At 42.7% G+C, this 19,064-nt stretch overlaps 1 pseudogene; it reads left to right on the plus strand.

Annotated features, from left to right (window-relative positions):
• Positions 1–4,453: 4,453 nt before the first annotated feature.
• On the plus strand, positions 4,454–4,572 carry LOC118604105 (annotated as a pseudogene).
• Positions 4,573–19,064: the final 14,492 nt, after the last annotated feature.

Here is a 19,064-nt window from a genome sequence, read left to right on the forward strand (position 1 = left end):
CTAAGGAGCCCTCTATGAGCCTCTCCTAGCCTCCCAGGCAGAAACAGTCCCTCCATCCTCTGTCTGATCCCTAAGAGATGACCCTTGCTGCTTTAAAATACTTGACACAGGACAGTGTGAGCTCTAGCTCATGTGCCAGTTTCACGACTATACAGAGAGCCCCTCCCCAGCCAGCCCAGAGTCTGCACATAGTAGATACACAGTCAACGGTCAATGACTAAATTATTGAATGAATAGATGGATGAAGGCCCTTCTAGCTTGAACAGCCTGAGGCTGTGGTACCGGGAAAGCCCAGTCCTGAGTCCCACCATCCAGCCGGGAAGACCTTCTAGGTCAAATGGAGGAAAAGGATCCCCGTGGAGATGCTGTGACCCCACCCCAGGAAATGAGAAGGAAGGAGGCCACCAAGGTGCATACTAACCATAAGCTGATAGCTTTCCTTGTAAGTGAAGAGATAAACCTTTTCCAGATTGCCTGAGACAGCAGCTTCCTCCCAGATAATAGTGTGAGATGCTGTTTGATTGTTTTTATGCTTATTAATATCACAGTCCCTGAAGGAGAAACAGGTACCCAAAGGGGTCTAGGTGTGGAAAGAGCTTTGGACCCTTGACTAAGAGCTCATGGTTCCCACAGGCTCTCTTACCATGGGGCTGGGAGAAAGGGACAATTCCAGACGGGAACCATCTGGGGTTGGAGTCCATTCAGAGCCCTGCTCAGTCTCAGTTTCCCATTTGTACAAACAAAGAATAGCACCTCCTTGGCAGGGAATATTATGAGGACTAAAGAAAAGTGCCTACAAGCTCACCTAGCACACGGTAAACACCTAATCGAGTCACGTGTCCTCTTGCCCCGCCCACTCTCAGTCCCTGTCGCTTCTGCCCAATTCACAAAACACGAACAACACTAGAAGCGACAGCTATGTCCTGTTACATGTGCACAGCATGTCGCTGTTGCCACGCTTGTCAGAGTCTCCACTCTCCACATGTCCCACTCCCGCACCTAGACTGCAAGCTCTGGGAGGGCAGGCGGGGTTGGGGTGGGGTGGGGGACCCCAAACCACACTGTTCCTGGTGGTCTCAGTGCAGAACAGAAAGCACCACCCACCCCGTCTTGCCCAGCTTAGTGGGGTCCAGCCTTTCAGGTCATTTAGCTCTTACAGAGCCTTTGAGGCGGGAATGTCATCCCATTTTCCAGATGGTGAAACTGAATCTTAGAGAGAGAACAAAAGGCATGACTCCCAAACACTCAGTACAACTAACTGAACAGCCCTTCCTGCCGCTCTCATCCCTCTCCCCAGCAAACAGACCCACCCACAGAGGCCAGATCACCCTCCTGGAGCTGCCTTCTGGCTGCCTGCACCTCTGTCTGTCCATTGCTAACCTCTACCCAGATGTGCCCCTCACGGGCCACCCGCCAAGGAGGGCCTTCCTGCTCCACCTTCCTCTTCTGGAGACAAAGGATTCACACTTGCCTGCAGCCTGGGGCACAGAGTGGTTTCAAACCTAGCCCCAGCTGCAATGCACTGTTACCCATTTGGTTGTCACTGAACTCAGGTCTACAAAGCTGGGGCACGAAATCAGCAGCAAGTTCCTCCTCCTCCTTCTACAGGTTGCTTGGCCATCACCTCCCATGGGAAATCTCTGATTTCACCATCTAGGCTTCTGCATGATTTTCTCCATCCACTGTGTCCCTGACAGACTCGTCTGTTCAAGCACTCTGCGTGCTGTGTGTAAATATGCCTTTCTCCTTCGCTGGACTCTGAATCAGGGCTCTGCCTTACTCACCTTGGTTGCTCTGCAGCCTAACACAGGTGTTGTCATAGCATAGGTGGTGCTCAATATTAGATGTAGAAAATGTAAAAGAATAAATGAAAGGGATGGAAAGAGAGAGGGAAATCAGAGCACAACTGCTTCTCCCAAAGAGAGTCTACAGTGAGGGTGTCCCAATGCCAACCCTCCCAAGAATTCTGAAGGCTCTCCCCTCTGCGGCCCACTCCACACGGAGCTACCCAGGAAATAAAGTCAAGAGTAGGGGACACAGAGCTGTCAGGCATGTGGAGCACACCATTCTCCTCTCTGCGCCTCTACTTCCCCATCTATGAAATGGGGATTCAGTTTCCGAAGGCAGAACAAGCATGTGGAGGACTTGCAGCAGACCCTTTGACCAGGAAAACCACTCGCATTAGTGCAGGTGGCCATGAGAGAGGTGTTAGGAGCTGCTGGACAGGTCTGAGGAAGCTTTGAGACCCCAGGGGACAAGCTCCTCCCCCCAACTACCTTCCCTCCTCACACAAGGAGCACTGAAAACCTAGGGCAGAAATCTAGAGCAAGCAGTAACCTAGAGATCCTCAGCAGGTGGTCTACTTTGCAGACAGGGAAACTGAGGCTCTGGAGGGAGGCAGGAAGAGTGTTGACATGTGCCGAGTGCACCTACTATGTGCTAGACTTTCTGTATAACTTGATAAACCCTCACCACTACGTGTGAGTTTCTTCATCCCATTCTGTGGATGAAGAAACTGGGGCTCAGGAGAGTCTACACTTTGACTGGGGTCTCACAGCAGAAAGTGATGGCGGCAGGATTCAAACCCAGCAGGTGCTGCCTCCAGGGCCCAAGCTTTTTCTGCAGCATCACATAGCAGGGGCTGGCCTGGAGCCAGGAGCACCAGAGCCAATAAATTCAAGATGGATGCCCTATGACTGCTCTCTCTTCTACACGCTGCAAGGCTGCCCCACACTGTCCTCCCTTCCAGACGCAGTGTGTGCGATTCAGGGAATCAGTGAGTACTAGAACTGGAGGGGACAATAGTTGGTTTCTCATGAGACTGCTGTACTCTACAGCATCCCTCCTCTTAGACTGTTAACCTGAACTTGCATACCTCCAGTAATGGAAAGCTCACTACCTACACAGGACGCAGTCCACCTTCTGGACACCTTGGTTAATTAGAACGTTCTTCCTCTTAATGGATCAAAAGCCTCTTTTAAAGACTCAAAAGCTTCACGTGACTTCAGGTTCACTCTGACCACGTCGACTTCGATTCAGCCCCTCACACACATACTTCCGCACTATCTCCCATCCCAGCCCTTTTATTTTCTGACCCACCCCTCTCTCGCCTCCCCAATAACTACTTTCTAACCTTTACTAAGGACAAAGATATCTTTTTTAAAATACTCAATTTAAGAAAAAATATTTCACATCTGTATGAGCAATACACAAATCATAATTCTTAAAAATAACAAATTGCAGGTCAAAGTAATCATAAGTAAATTGATATTGATAAATAAGCTTTTCTCTAGAGCAGTAGGTGGTTTATTTTAATCTAATGAGTTTTGTATTTTCCCAGCTTTCAGATTCCATGATGAAGGGCTGTCTGCAATAGAATTACGATGCTCTCTGAAAAATTGTAATTTAATGCCTCATTTTGTCAAGACTTTCTTGAAAATGAGATTTGTTCCCAGTGAAGAATTTTACTCAGCTCTTTTCCAGAAGGCCCCTCACCCACCCACCTTTCTAGGGATACAGGTTCTCCTAAGGCCAGGCCTGGGGTGGGGATAAATGGGTCAAAGTCAGGTTCAACATGGGTCAGGTAGGGACCAGGAAAGAAGCATGAAGGACACAGCTTTGCTTTGTGGCCGAGCAGCACCGCTGCCCACTCCGTGCCTCACCAGTGCATCCTGCAAACCGGAAGGGGAGGTCAGACCTCATTGCTAAAAGGCAACTTTGGGGGGGCTCAAGGGAACAGGGTAAGGACCTGAGACCCCTTTAGACAGCGGAGAAGACTAACAGATCCCATAGACAAGAGAGCAGCAGAAACCAAAGCTGGGGGAAAACGAACAAAGCTATTTGCGTACAAGCCTTTGGGGGGTCATTTGGTCAAATGGGACAAAGAGCTCACCACCATACAGTCAAGCTGGTGCACTGTTAAGTGCATTACTGCCAGGTCACTGGAGGGACCTTGATGAAGCTGGTGCCAAGAAACACCGAAAGGAGTAGAGCAAGAGGTCAAGAGCAGCCAGACTGGCTGGACTCACATCCTGACTGACTGCCTAGGTCAGTAGGTGTGTAAGCTCACCTGAGCTACCTAACCTCTCTGGGTATCAGTTTCCCACATCTCTGAAATGGAGATAATAACATCTACCTCATAGGGTCATTATGAAGGTCAAAAGAGATAACACATGTAAAATATTTGGAATACAAGCTCACATACAATAAGTTCTCAGTAAGTGTTAGTAGTAGTAATAGCATCATCATCATCATCATTATTACATGTGTGCAAAGACTGCTTGAGAGACACTAAGAAACCAGAAACTGCTTCTAGGAGAGAAACCTGAGTGGCTAGAGGAGAGAGGGAAGAGAGAGATATTTCACTGTATGGCATTCGAGCCCCTTGAATTTTCTGTATGTGCTAATAACCCACCCAAAAATAAATGTGAAAGAAAAATAAAAGATAATTTGGGTCTATGGCCATGGCACCCTGAACATGCCCAATCCTGTCTGATCTCAGAAGCTAAGCAGGGTCAGGCCTGGTTAGTACTTGGATGGGAGACCACCTAGGAAGACTGGGTGCTGTAGGTGAAAAAAAAAAATGATAATTTTGTATTTCAAAAAAGAGAAAGAAGGAAAGTCAAATGTTTTCTCTTAATGACCCCAAGCTGCTTTCCAGGAACTTCCACCCTCAGTTTGGGCTCCAGAGTCACAAAGACAACTCCCACCCTTGGGGACACGTCATTCATTCACTCAACAAACCCATCCTGAGCACCAGCCCTGAGCTGCTGGGTGCAAAACATTCAACAGACCCCATCCCTACAGCTTGGTCCTTGGTGAGAAGGACCCTTGGCCTCACCACCACCATCAAAGGTTTTCCAGGTGAAGCTTCTGGTGACACTATCTTCTTCCCTTCTTGATCCAATCTCCCTTGAAGAGCTGTCCTCATGCCTAAATTAAGTCTCATGTCCCCACTTTAGATTTTAAAAGTAGGCAAGTTGACTACTTAATGATACACATGTTGAAGTGTTTAGGGATAAAGTGAACTGATGCTCCACAACTAACTTTGAAATGCAGCCCCAAAGAAATGATTTAATATAAGATAAAGGAAAAGACATGAAACAAAATGTAAACCATAGAATTCTGGTGATGGGTATATGGGTATTTACTGTACAAATCTTTCAACTTTTCTGCATATTTGAAAATTTGTATGATAAAATGTTGGGGGAAAATTAAGAGAATTAAAAATCACTTGAAGTGATTTTTTTACATCTAGGCGGTCCTTTTCCTATGAGTTGGGAACTTTCAATGGCAAAACTTAGAAAGAGAAATAATCAAATTCACGATCATAATGGAAGACTTCAACACATCTTTCTCAAAAACTGATAGAAAAAGCAGAAATTGTTAAGGATATCAACATCTGATCAACATGATTAACTTTTATCTTACCTCAACAAAATTGAACACTGCATACAATAACAGAATAAACATTCTTCTTGTGAGGCAATGAATAATTTACAAAATTCCACCATACTGGGCCATAAAGGAACTTTCAGAACATTTAAAGAATTTAAATCATTCAAAGTACGTTTTCTAGTTATGGCAGATTAAGCTAAAAAAAAAACCATGAAGAAAATTAGGAAATACTCAAATGTGCAGAAATGAAGGAACATACTTCTTTAAAAACCCATAAATCAAAGAAGAAACTACCACAAAAATTTAAAAATATTTTGAACAATACAATAATAAAAATGACATTAAAGTTCGTTATAACATATTTTATGCTTAGAAGAAAATTTATAACCTTAGAAAAGAAGAAAATCTAAAATACAATAATGTTTGTATTTATCTCAAAAGTTTTTTAAAAGTATATGAAACCCAAAGAAAAAAGAAAATTAAAAAAAAATCCTAAGAAATTAGTGAAATACAAAACAAAATAAAATAGACAAAAATCGGTAGACAAAAGTTGGTCCTTTGAAAGACTAACAAAATTGATAAATCCAGTGATCAGCAAGATGAATAAAATGAGAGAGAAGACACATATTACCAATATCATAAATGAAAAAGAAATTATCACTGCAGATTCTATAGAGTATAAAGATTATAAGACAATAAAGAAGATATTATGAATATCTTCATGTCAATTAAATTAAAAATTTATGTAAAATAGACAAGGTCCTCAAAAAAATACTACTTACCAAAACTGACACACAAAAACATAGAAATATAAATAGCCCTATTTCTACTAAAGATATTGAAATTATAATAAAAAAATCTTCCCCCTAAGAAATGTAAGCTCACAGAACTTCTCTACTGAACTTTCCTAAACATTTGAGGAAAAAAATAACACAAATCTTTTCCAAATTCCTGCAGAAAAAAAAAAAAACAGAAAAATAAGAAACAGTATCCAATTTATATTATGAGGCCAGTGTAACCTGATGCTATAACCTGACAAGGATATCACAAGAAAGACAAATCATAGGTCAATCTCTTTCATGAACACAGAAGAAAAAAATCTTAAACGGCATATTAATAATTCACATATACCATGCAAAATATATCAAAGGAAGGCTGTTGTACTATTCCGGCAGCAGACAAGGAATAATTAAAAGAATAATACATCATGACAAAGTTGGATTCACTCCAGGAATGCAAGTTTGGTTACCTTTTGAAAATAAATGTAATCCACCTCATTAACAGAAGAAAAAAGAAAAATTACACAAATCATTTCAATAGACGCAAAATGCACTTGATAAAATTCCACACATATTTGTGATAAAAACTCTTAGCAAAAAGAAATAGAAGAGACCATATATAGAAAACCTATAACTAACATCATACTCAGTGGCTAAAGACTTCCTTAAAATCAGGAACAAAAAACAGGGATGCCCACTATTACCATTTCCATTCAACACAGTATTGAAAGTTCTAGCCAGAGTAATAAGGCAATAAATTTCCAATTCTGACCTGGAAAAGAAGTAAAATTATCTCCATTCGCAGATGACAATCTTATATGTAAAAAATTCTAGAGAATCTACTAAAAAACTATTAGAGCTAATAAATTCACCAGTGTTGTAAGATAAAAAATCTATGCCCCCAAATAAGCTGCATTTCTGTACTCTAGTCATGAATAACTTGAAGAAAAAATTTAGAAAACAATTCCATTTACAATAGCATCAAAATGAATGTTATACTTAGGAATAAATTTAACCAGGGAGGCAAATGACTTATATGCTGAAAACTACAAAACATCACTGAAAAAAGTTTAAAGCAGACATAAGTGGACAGACTTCATGTTCAAGGATTAGAAGTCTTAACACTGCTAAGATACAATGCTACCTAAAGCAATCTATAATTTAATGTAATCCCTATCAAAATGAAAAACTCATCCTGATATTTATATGGAATTTCAAGGGACCCCAAATAGCAAAAGCAATCTTGAAAAAGAAGAACAAAGTTGGAGGACTCACACTTCCTGATTTCAAAATTTGCTACAAAGCTACAGTAATCAAAACAGTATAGTACTGACAGAAGGACAGGAAGATAGGCTAATGAATAAAATAGGAAGCACAGAAATAAACCACTGCATATATGCTTAATATATTTTAGAAAAAACCATTCAATGGGGATAGGATAGTCTTCTTAACAAATGGCACCGAGAAAACTGGATATCCACATGCAAAAGAATGAAGTTAGATTCTTACCTTATACCACATATAAAAATTAACTAAAAATGGATTAAAGCCTAAATGTAAGAACTAACCCTATAAACTTCTTAGGGGAAAATCTTCGTTACATTGGATTTGCCAATGATTTATTGGCTATGACACCAAAAGCACAGGCAACAACAATAATTTTTTAAAAACAATAATAAATTGGATTTCATCAAAATTAAAAACTTGTGTGCATCAAAGGATACTATCAACAAGTGAAATGGCAACCTACAGAATGGGAGAAAGTATTTATAAATCATATATCTGATAAGGGATTAATATCCAGAACATATAAAGAACTCTTAAAACACAACAACAATAACAAGAACAACCCAATTCAAAAATAGGCAAAGGACTTGAATAGACATTTCTCCATCGAAGATGTACAAAAGGCCAATAAGCACAAGAAGATACTCAACATCACTAGCCACTGGGGAAATGCAAATCAAAATCACAGTGGGGTATTGTTTCATACTCATTAGAATAGCTATTATTAAAAACAAAAATATAACAGGTGTTATAACAGGTGAAGATAAGGAGATATTGTAATTCTTGTACATTAGTGGTGGGAATATATAATCAAGCAGCCACTGAGGAAAACAGTATGATGATTCCCCAAAAAACTAAACATAGAATTACCATATGATCCAGGAATTCCACTTCTAGAAATATACTCAAAAGAACTGAGAGCAGAGACTCAAACAGATACTAGTACACCAGGGCTCATAGCTGCATTATTCATAATAGCTAAAAAATAGAAACAATACAAATGTCCATTAACAGATGAATGGACAAAGTATGATATATACATAAAACTGAATATTAGTCAGCCTTAAAAAGGAATGAAATTCTGGTACATGATAAACATGGATGAGCCCTAAAAACATGCTAAGTGAAATAAGCCAGACACAAAAGGACAAATATTATACGACTTCACTTATACAAGAAACCTAATACAAGCAAATTCATAGAGACAGGAAATAGAATAGAGGTCACCAGGGGCTTAAAGGAGAGAGAATAGGGAGTTACTGTTTCATGGGTACAGAGGTTATAGAGTTACTATTTGGGACGATTAAAAGTTTAGAAATGTATAGTGGTGATGGTTGCACAACATTGTGAATGTACTTAATGCCACTGAACTTACACGTAAAAATGATTAAAATAGTAAATTTTATGTTATGTATATTTTACCACAATTTGGGGGAAAAAAATAGAAGAAAATTTTCCTAATTTGACAAATGACATCTCTAAAAACCCTACAGCGAATGCCAAATACTTAATGGTGAACAATGAGAGCTTTCTCCTCAATACCAGAATCAAAATAAAGATGACCACAAATCATCATTTTGCAATATAATACAATATTATGCGTGAAGTCTTAGACATTGCAATAAGGCAAGAAAAAAGGTAGTATTGGAAAGAATGATATAAAATAGTTAATTACAGAGAACATGGTTGTGTAGTAAAAAAAAAAAATTTAATTCTGTAGACAAACTATTAGAATTAATAAGTAAATTTAACAAAGGTTGTTGGATACAGGTCAATATTTAAAAAATCAATATGCCAGAAACAAATAACTAGTAATGAAAAAACTAAATATCATTTATAACAGTATAATATCAACAAACATTAAACACATAGAACTCAATCTAATAAAAGAAGGTAAGACCTCTACACAGACACCTAAAAAGCATTCTTAAAATTTATTAAGACCTAAGTAAATGGAGGAGTAGATCTCATTCATGGATCAGAAACTTAATATTGTAAAGATGTCAATTTTCCTCAAATTGACCTACATATTTTTGATGCAGTTTCAAATCTCAGCATTTTGTGGAATTTCAAAAGCAGATTCTAAAGTGTATACAGAAAAGCAAAGAGCCAAAAGTAAACAGATATATCGGAGAAGCACGAAACTGGAGGACTTACACTACTAGATATCAAGACTACACATACAAAGCTTTAGCAATTACACTGTAAAGTTTGTATTGGTACAAGGACAGTCTAAATATACTCGGTGAAATTGTACATTAATATATGTATACCAAAAAACACATAACAAATGTTCATCACAGGCCATTCAGTCATAGCCAAAAACTGGAAGCAACTCAACTGTCCACCAATAGTAGAATGGATCAATTATGGTATGTGCACACCATGGAATACTATACAGTAATGATAACAAACTGATAATGAACAATGATAACTCCACGCAAGAGGATGGATATCACGAATTACTGTGGAAAAAAACATCACAAAGAAAACATACAATTAAAGTTAAAATATACAAATGAATGCATGATATTAGAAGTCAGGATAGGAGTTACCTTAGGGCAGTGGTCCCCAACATTTTTGGCACCAGGGTCCAGTGCTCCTAGGAGAATCTAATGCCTGATGATCTAAAGTGATGTTGAGGCAGCGATGCTAGCACTGGGGAGTGGCTTCAAACACAGATGAAGTTTCGCTCCCTCACCAGTTGCTCACCTCCTGCCGTGTGATGCCATTCCTAATAGGTCACAGTCCAAGACTTCTGCGACTCCCCTTGCCCCGACCTCCCATGAACCTACATAGCCTTTTTCATAGGTATGATAGTTACTCCTAACGCTCCCAGGCAACTTGCAAGACTGTGAGCCTCCAGAACGCCAGAGCTGAGGGTAACAGCAGCATAATAATAACTATTAGCTGAGAATAACAACAGCACACTAATAACTGATAATAGCATTTGTCAAACATTTACTGTATGGCAAGCACTTTTTCTAAGCATTTTACATGCAATATCTCATTTAATCCTCCCAATATCCCTTCGAGGTAGGTACAATTATCATCCTGATTTTCCAGCTGAGGAAACTAAAGAACAGAATAAATAATAAAATTGCCTAAGGTCACATAGCTAATAATTGGAAGAGCTAGGATTCAAAGCTGCATGGTCTCAGCGATAGAAACACTCTCCTTGTTTGGGTGATGGTCCTACAAATGATGCTTGGTACCTAGAGCTCCAGCTACACCCACCCAGACCAGGCACAAATAAAGGGAAGCTTCCCATCTTTTCCGGCAGGCATGTGGCTGGGTATGTGCTGAGCACAGAGATGAGGCATGTATGGAAGTGCATAACCTCGTGAAGGCCCAGTTCTAAAACTAGAGGGTAGCAGGCAGGCCTGCGCCACTGGCTTTTAAGCCTAGAGAAAGACTAAGGCCACACAGTTTTGGGGAATTCCCTTCTCAATTCTGAGTAGGAGGGCTTGAGACCTCCTCAGGGGACAGGCCCCTGCTAACAGCCACTCAGGACAAAGGAGGAGGTGAAGACAACAAGCCAAGAGGTGAAGATGAGGAGTGGGGGCTATTCCTTGTCCCTGCCACTGGCCAGGGGCCCTCTGCTTCTACCCCCAGGCCAGGGGTCTGGAAACGGCTCCTTGAAAAGTAAAGCCAGCCTCCTCTGAGAAGGAATTCTAGAATCTCAACACCCCCGACTCCTCACCTGACACATCTTACAACCAGTTTCTCCTTGGGTCTGCCTTTAAGCCCTGCTGCTGCAACTGAAGCTCATCTCCCTTTGCTCCATCCTAAAGAAACCTTCATCTCTGCCCAGAGGCTTTTCCTTGCTTTCCTGGGAGGGATGGGGGGATGGCTCCTCTGTGCCAGGTCTCAGCTGTTATAGCTGGGCTCCAGTGACAAACACTTAAAATGACAGACCCCACAGCATAAGAGAAAGTCAGGGTTAGCCCCTCCCCACTTACATCAAGCAGTGTTCCCCTTGTCAGAGCCCAAAGCCTTAGGAGTCCTGCCCAGGAGCCTGCATTGTCCATAGCAGCTAGAAGTAGCCCAGAGAGGGGGCTACCTTCACAAAGGTGACAACACATCCATGCCACAGACTGAGGCAGCCTGACTCCCAGTTCAGCATACAGACCTGGAAACCAGGCTTATGAGGGACAGCACAAGAGGCCCAGGTGCAAAGGCTTCAGTGGACCTGTGTCTGAGGGCACGCGTGTATATGCACGTGCCTAGATGAGCATGCACACACAGCCAAGGCCATCTGGGTCAAAGCTAGAAAAAGAGGGCGCTCTTAGTACAAAGAACTTCTGAGCTAGACAATTGAAAAGAAAGCGAGGAGGAAAATGGAGGTGCTCTGTCTCCGCCAGTCTCTCTTGTTCCCCTCTGCCCTTGCCCGACACCCAGGCCCTCCACAGTGGCTCCCTAGGAAACTGTGAAACATGTAGGTGCAACGAGGTCACCTAGTTAACAGTCTCCCTCCCGCTGTATTATTCATGGGCTCCCTTCTTCCGGCCCGAGCTCCAGTTTCCAACAGCCCTCAGGTTCAGCTTGGCAGGCCAGCCAGCCCAGCAGGTCTAGTCTGCAGCAACCCCCACTCTTTCCACTCCCACCCTTCTAGTCCCCTTCTTAGGATGTAGCAACCCCTACGCCAATTCAGCCTCCAGCTGTCACATGACCCTTTGGAGGAAGGGGAGAGCTTTGGAGTCAGTGAGGAAGAACAAAGAAGGAAAACCTCAGCCGAGTTAGGCATGAGATGCTGGAATTTCTAAAGGGAGGGCCCCCTTTCTCTCTGTCTCTCTCTGTCTCTCTTTCTCTCTCTCTCTCTCTCTCTCTCTCTCTCTCTCTCTCTCTCTCTCTGTCTGTCTCTCTTTCTCTCTCTCTTTCTCTCTCACCGCAAACACTCTGTATTAGCTCTCCCAAATACGGTCCTTTGAATAAGCATGAAAGCTCATGGAAAACAAGGGCCATGGTTTATCTATCTCTACCTTAGTGCACCTTGCAGTGTCCTGCAAACCGTAGGTGCTTGACGACTATTTGTTGATTTGTACACTTTCCGTAAACGAGTCAAGTCAAATTGATAGAGAGAGCATGTCATCAAGCCATTCAAAGACACTGCTGTCAGATTTAGAGGTTTTCATGATATTTAAATATCTATCTACATATATCTTGTGAATCCTGCATAGGTCAAGTCATAGTGATACATATAGAGAGTACATATTGATAACTAATAAATTATTTATCTATTTATGTACTTATTTATTGTGATTTCTATATATCACAATTCATTTTGCCAAGCACTTTCATATATCTCATGAGAGCCCCCTAAGCCCTGAATCAAGTGAATTGGTCAGAAAGGTTCCCCACCTCCCCTGCTTCACAGAGAAGAAAACTGTGGCTCAGAGAATGAAAGCACTTGAGTCAACACAAGGACTGTAACCGAAGTCTTTCCATGCCTTCACAGGTGTCTTTCATCACCATTTACACATGTCTCCCTGCCTCACAGTTACCATGCATACACCAAACTACAAGATGAAGCTCTGGTCCTCCAGGGAGGTAATGCAAGCCAGGACCCAGAGTCCAGGCTGAGGTCACTTGGCCAGAAATATTAAAGGTAGCTCATCAGCCAGCCTGGCCAATAGCAGGAGGAAAGGTGTGGGGCTGGATTAAATCATAGGAGTCATTACATTTGATCCCCTGGTTTTACAGGTGGAAAGAGCTGGAAGGCCAACTGGGGTCCCCAGGTCTAGATGCTGGAGTACATGGCTTTCCCAGATGGAGGCAACTTGGTCAGGATAGATGCCCTGTGGCTTCTAAGCAGGTGAGATGTCCCCCTCGTTCACTCCCATGGATGTTTAAATCACTGCCCAGCTTCTTCTCTTCAGTGTCTGGGTGCCATAGGCACCTGAAAGACCAACCCTAACCCTAGGTTAATGAAGTCTAGGCAGCACTATACGTACCTGTTAGTCCCGGATTGAAAGTCCAGCTCCATCACTACCTCTGTGCAGACCCTAGGTGGGTCACCTATCCTTTCTGGGCTGTTTTCCACATGTATAGTCAGGAATTTGGCTCTGGCTTTCTCTAAGTGCAGTGCAGGGTGAAGAACAGAGTGAAGATTAAGGAGTCAGACTGCCTTGGCTCAAATTCCACAACACAACTGCTAGTTCTGTGACTTTGGGTAAATTGCTTAATCTTTCTGTGCCTGGAATCGCTCATCTGTAAAATACAAGTAACAGCAGTACCTATCTCCATAGGGCTATTGTCAGGACTAGGTAGGGAACTTTATGTGAAGTGTTAAGCTCAGGGCCTGGCACACAGTAAATGCAGAATAAATGTTTCTCCTCATTAATGTCAGCCTTGACACTCTAAATCTATGACAGAAGTCATACATAAACTGGTCATTCATGGGTCAGTTACATGCAGCTTGCTGAAGGATTTTCCTTACTATATAAGTACCATAAAGGCAGGAGCCACCGACCGACCCCAAGAGCCTGCAATAGTGCCTGGCACACAGTAAGGGCTCGGGAAATACTTGATAAATGAATGAATGGCCTCATGGTGTTTTTAAATATTTGAATTAGTTTCTAACATTTAAAATAAGAAAATTGTGTATTTTTTTAAATCTGGATTTCTAGATAATTTTGAAAAGTCCAAGTGTCTGGCCACACGCGTCCTGCAGGTCTGCTTAGACACCAAGGACAAGCATGGTAGCAGTGGTGCCCCCTTGAGACAAGGCAAGCATGTGCAGTTTGCCACAGTGCTGGCCCAGCCAGCCTCACTCTCTTACATCAGCTGCCCTAATGCTATAGGCACCTGATGTTGACCCTGGCCCAAGTCAGTCACAGCTGCAGTCTAGATAGCACAAAAGGTTGGCATTTACCCAACCTCAGAGCAATCTGACCACAGGCACTTCTTCTGAACCCCAAGATGCCCTCCTAGTCTTCCTCCCACCCCAGGTCTGAGAGAGGAGAAGGGCCTCCAGCTCTGCAAGCACCCTGAGACCCACTGGCATCCAAGCCCCCTCTACTTTGGGCAGGCCAGACCCTCTCTCCCAGAGGACATGAGCCCAAATGTTCCATGTTGCTGCAACTTCCTCAGCTTTCCAGGCTAACTTCCTCCTTGCTTAGAAAACTCCCAAGTATAAAAAGCAACAGGAAGATGAAGTTAATCGTTATCTTTTTCATGGAAAGTATATGGAGAAAACGAGGAAACATACACACATGCACGTATTTCAAAGATAAAGTTCTTTTCTAAAATACTGTATCCATTCCAAGTTCTACTTGGGTCTTCTATGGAGAGGGGACATGGCATCCATTCTGCTAGGGTACAGAGGAGGCTGCCTATGGACATATGGGTCCCTCCCCTCACCATTCCCACCCCTTCTTAGTCCTGCCAGAGCTCAGATCCATGGGGAAGGATCACATTTTTACATCCTTCAAGAGGCCTCCCCAGACCACCCTATCTTCTGCCTTTAGCATGTCAATTACCCCATTTGTGTTCTCTGTAGCTCCCATGACCATCTGTAATTGCCTTGAGTATCTATTATCTATTTCTGCCAGTTCAATATAGTAGCCACCAGTCAAATGTGGCCATTAGGCACTTAAATGTGCTGAGTCCAAACTGGGATACACTATAAATGCATAATACACACCGGATTCTGAAGACTTACTTAGTACCCCTACAAAGAAGAATGTAACATACCTCTTTAATCATTTTTTTATATTGATTACACATTGAAATGATAGTGTTTTAGATACAGTGGTTAAATAAATTAGACTATAAAAAATAATTTCACCTATTTCTTTTAACTTTTTTCAAGTGGCTACCAGAAAATTTAATACTAGCTTGTGGCTGGCAGGTGTGGCTTGCATTACTTTTCTACTGGACAGCACTGCTGTGACTGTCAGCATGAATCCCCAAACTAGACAGGGCCTGGTTCAGAGGTGATGCTCAATACTGGGTGAGTGAATACCTGAATGAAAGGCCTCCCTAGCAGTGGACATAAAGGAGGGTGGGTTTAGAAGGACCTCCTGCCCCACCGCTCAGTATATGCTGGTTTTCCAGCAGCAGTCCACCCACACATTTCCCTCTAAGACAAAGCCTCGGGCCTCCAGAGAAGGGGCAGGGAAAGGCCTGATGTAGGGTTCTGACACCACTGGTTCCCTTGAGATGATATCAGCTCTCTGGGCCCAGGAGAAAAGGTCGAGACCTTTCTCGGGTAAGGGCAGACTAGAACAGGAGAAGGAGTGAAGAGAGCCGGAGGACACGAAGCCCTGGGTAAGCCTAGGGCAGGATGACAAGGCACCTACCTTTGTAGGCAAAGAAAGGAAGAAAAGCAGGTCAGAGCTAAAAGGGCACTCAGCCCACCTTGACCTGAGCCCTGAAGAAGCCGGGGAAAGCCAACATTTCTTGTGGACAGGACCAGTGACACACATGGATGCCCAGACATGGTCCCAGCCAACTCTTTTGTTTTCTCTCCCTCGCTCTCCCTTCTACTCCCCTCCCTCTCTTGCTTTTGCTGGCTCCCAAATTACAGCCTTCTTTCAGAAACAGACACAATCAAGGTGGTATGCAGGGCCCTTGTCACAAATGGCATCTCAGATCCTCTCCAAATGGAGAGTGGCCTTTAAAAAGGAAGGCTGTGCTGTTAACAGCCTGCTTTAAGGAAGATGCATCTCCAGGAAGGCATGGGCCAGAAAAGACTCCATCCTTCTTAGGCTGATCAGCCCGTGGGAGGCTCTTGGTGACTGTGATTGCAGGGCCAGCCCTGGGCTGCTGGGGTCTAGGAGACAAAGGCCTGCCTGTCCTACTGAACACATCTCATGCTAGGGTGGGAGGAAAATGGCTCTGCCCTTGATTGGCCACCACCCAGGCCCACCTCACTCAGGGACAGAGCCTAGAACAAGCCCACTCCCTGATTCTGAGCCTCAGTTTCCCCATCTGTAATATAGTAGATCTAGCTGGTCTCTAAGAACGCTTCCAACCCTTGGAGAAGAGGTCACAAATTCAAATGACTAAAAGGGCCAAGATGTAGTGCAAATGAGTAAAGCAGGGTCAAATGTGAGACAATAGAGAATGGTAGACACCACGGAGAACTGCAGGCTATAGGTTCACTTAAATCTAAAAGAATGACCACAGGCAAAACTCATGTGTGACAAAAGTGGTTAATTCTAAATAAAGTCTGATAACACTGCCTGGGAGCTGCAGAAGGGAGCCTGCCAGGCAGTAAGAATGCATCTCAATCCAGGTGGTGGTTACACAGGTGTATATAATTGTAAAAATTCACCACTTTCATTTTGATCTGTTTACCTCATTGTATGTATGTAATTCACAATCAAAGAATTTTTAAAATAAAACTACAAATAAACAAAAGGGGCAGTGGCAACTCAGCCCCAATCAACAACTGCCAACTGGGAACATAGACCTAATGTTGCCAGTTCTCGTCAGATGTCAGACATCTAGATTTTTATGTGAAAATGCTGTTTTTTTAATGTTGTTAGTAACATTCAAAATGAAAAACCACAACCACATACACACGTATACTCTTCAGACAGAATTCAATTTATGAACTTATAGATTGTCAAGCTCTCAAAATCTAACACATGATGAACTCAAAAGTGAGAATAATAAAGAGCTACTACGTTCTGTATGGGTTCCAGGCACTGAACAGAGCGCTTTCTATATAGTATTCATCTTATGAACATTCACAGCAAGCCTGTTAGGTAATTGAAAATTATTCCCTTTTAACAGATGAGAAAACTAAGGCCTGGACAAGGTTACATGCCAGACCAAGGCTTCAGAGCTCAAGAGTGTAAGAACTAGTGTTCATTCCCAGCTCTGTCTGCCTCCGAGCTGCTTTACAAAAATCACAAAGGAAACGGGTTCATTAGCAGGAAATAAATGCTAAATCTTAGCCTGCTGTGTCATCCTTGGTGACACAGCTCGAGGCCCCTGAGGCTGAGGACAGACCTCTGATATTTCCATTCCCCTAGGCAATCCACTGAGCCACACAGACTTTCACTGCTGGGGTGAAAAATCCTGAGACCCAAATACACAGGCCAGCAAGGAGCAGCGGCTGTAGCCCGCCCCACTCCCCAGGACAGAGACAGATTAAATTTCACAGTGAAAGACTAGAAAGCTGTTTCCATGTGGCTACTTCTTAAATATGCCAAGTTTCTCACTGATACCGTTCTAGCCAATAAAGTTGGTAAGAATATGCATTTTCTGCCCTATGGGATTCAATAGAGCTATTTTCTTATTGAACCAAAATAAATATGGCCCATAAATGCTTTAATTTTTCTGAATTCTCTTCCGCACAAATGGTCACTCACCACTGTTGTAGATATTCCGATCAAGACAAAGATATTTCCAGGATTCCAAAAGCACCCCCTTGAGCCCCAGTCATTACACCCTGGAATAACCATTCTTCTGACTTCTGTCAAACAGATGGGTTTTGCCTTTGGTTGCCCATTTTATATGGGGCCTGCATTCTTCAGTTCTCCATAGACCCCACCACTGCCTATTGTCTTGCATTTGGCCCCTCTCTATTCTTTGCTCTGTTTCCTAATCCCTCTAGGCATGTGAAGTTGAGACCTCTACTCCAGGTGTGTATTCCAAAACCCCAGAATATGGCAAGATGGGCATCAACTAGCCAGTCTTGAAAGGAACCAACATGAATAGTTAAAACTTATTGTAGGCACATCAAATGCCTGGTGTATTAATGACCACTTAATGATGGGACTAGAGAAGGAAGTGGAACAGTCACCTAGCAATAGCCCAGACTATCAGTGAACAGTTACTGAACACACTCTCTGCCAACATAGCAGGCTCTGAGGATACAAGAAGCTACAGCCCGTGCTAAAGGAGCTCATCATCTAGATGAGGGGCCAGACCACTGGAGGGCAATAAAAACTACCCTGTAAGAACGGTGAGGGAGGAAGGCACAGGCTAGAGAGGCAACAGTCACCCACCCCAGGAGTCAGTGACTTCCTGGAGTTGGTGATTCCTGAGCAATGTCAGTATTACCCAGGTACATGCATGAGGCTGGGCACAGAAGGACCCATTCTGATCTCCAATTCTTTTCTACTGGAGGCAAAAGACTCCCATCCTGAAATAACCCACCCAGCAGGATCTACTTGTGAATGTCAAACAGGACAGCTCCTGTGCCAAGAAAAACTCAAACCAAGGTTCAAAATAAAAAGAAATGATTTAAAAAAAAAAAAAGGCACTATAATTGATTTTGAAACCGATGAGTTCAAAGGCCATTAATTTTAAAAACTATCTTTACATTTTTAAAATGAAGGGTTCGAGAAAATAGTAAGATGTTTATTAACCCAGTTATTTTTAACTCATTGATGAAGGAATGCCTTCACATTAGCATCGCTGTTTGTAAGGTCCAGGACCATGCTAATCCATGGCCCCCACAGCTCTTCCTTGCCACTCTGCACCCTGGAGGGGTTGCCCCTCTTCCTGGCAAAGAGGCCAGCCTAGGAGAAGGACAGTCCTCTTTTAGCAGGACTGGGAGGCATGAATCATGCCATGACCTTTCACCTGTGACACCACTGGCCCTACCAAACCTCTGATCCAAATCCTTCCAAAAGCCTTTAG

The sequence above is a fragment of the Rousettus aegyptiacus genome, unplaced genomic scaffold, assembly GCF_014176215.1.
Source record: "Rousettus aegyptiacus isolate mRouAeg1 unplaced genomic scaffold, mRouAeg1.p scaffold_m13_p_6, whole genome shotgun sequence".
NCBI classification, from domain to species: domain Eukaryota; kingdom Metazoa; phylum Chordata; class Mammalia; order Chiroptera; family Pteropodidae; genus Rousettus; species Rousettus aegyptiacus.